The sequence below is a fragment of the Gavialis gangeticus genome, unplaced genomic scaffold, assembly GCF_001723915.1.
Source record: "Gavialis gangeticus isolate Ggan-Ray unplaced genomic scaffold, GavGan_comp1, whole genome shotgun sequence".
NCBI lineage: Eukaryota > Metazoa > Chordata > Crocodylia > Gavialidae > Gavialis > Gavialis gangeticus.
Genome location: NW_017729032.1, coordinates 20,831,890 through 20,833,268, shown reverse-complemented (window position 1 = coordinate 20,833,268; position 1,379 = coordinate 20,831,890).

Sequence of the window (1,379 nt, the reverse complement as noted above, 5' to 3'; positions counted from 1 at the left end):
TGGGCAGGGGGCAGGCAGGAGCACCAGTGGCCCCCCCCCCACGAGCGCCAGTCAGGGAGTGGGAATGCCAGATGAAGCGCCGCAGCCACTTCCCGGTCAGCGTGATTGGCCACAGGGGACCACCCCCCCCGCCCCCCAGTCGGTGAGACTGGCCTCCAATCACCAACGGGTCGCTGGGGGGCCATGTGCCCCCCCTGACTAAGGTGGCACCAGTTGCCTATGATTCACATTCAAATACAATTTAAATAAAGTAGTTTGGTGTACTGTGTTGTTTTATTACATATGCTATTGCTGTTTCTGGTAGCACTCACAACATGCTACACACTTTCTAAACAGAAGATGACATCCTTTTGGTGAAGAGTTCATAAGTATTTCCTTATACAGGCAGTCCTCAGACTCATGACACAATTGGTTTCTGAAAACCGCACCTTAAGTTGAAACATTATAATTTGGAACTAATTTTCCCATAGGAAACAATATTATAAATGGGGGATTGGTTCCTGAACCAAGGTCTGATACCCTATTTTCACCCAAAATAACCCAGAATTTTGTACAGTACTCAATCTGTTATATAAAAAAAATAAATGTAGCTATTTTACTTGTCTATATGTAGTTATTTATGTATTTATATTGTAAATAGCAATCACATTTATTTGGAAGGACTTCTTTGAGGTGACTTTGCTGGACTTTTTGAAGGGTTCTTGGTTGGACTTTTTGAAGGTATCTTGGCTGGAGTCTTCGCAGGAGTCTTGGCTGCAGGTTTTCCTGGAGTCTTGCTTGCTTTCTTAAAGAAAATGCGCAAGGACTTTTAGACCGATGTTCTCTTCTTTTGCATGTAAATTTCTCTGTAGCAGCTGTACATGCTGGATATGCCCCTATTCACTGATGCACTGTGTTCAATGTTGAGGTCATTTTCCTCACACAGGGACATGGCAGCTTCCAAATGTTAAAATGCCTCAGCCAACACTTTTGTTGTCAAGACTTTACGAGGAGGAGTCTCTTCAAGAGTGGGTGCATCTTCTTCCTCTGCCACTTTTTGCTGTTCCAATTCAATGAGGTCCTCATTAGTTAATTATTCAGAATGGGATGCCAGCAACTCATCAACATCTTCTGATGCAACGTCTAAGTTGAGTTTTTTGCCCATTTCAACAACATTTTTGGTCACCTATTCAACAGTGTCTGTAAAACCTTGGAAGTCAGACACAAACTTAGGATGCAATTTTCTCCAAACATCATTCAAAATTTTTCATAGATTCATAGATTCATAGATTAAGGGTCGGAAGGGACCTAGTAGATCTTCTAGCCCGACCCCCCGCCAGGGCGGGAGAACAACAAAAACCCCAAAAAGAGAAATGGGACTCAAACGAGTCCAGCTAGGT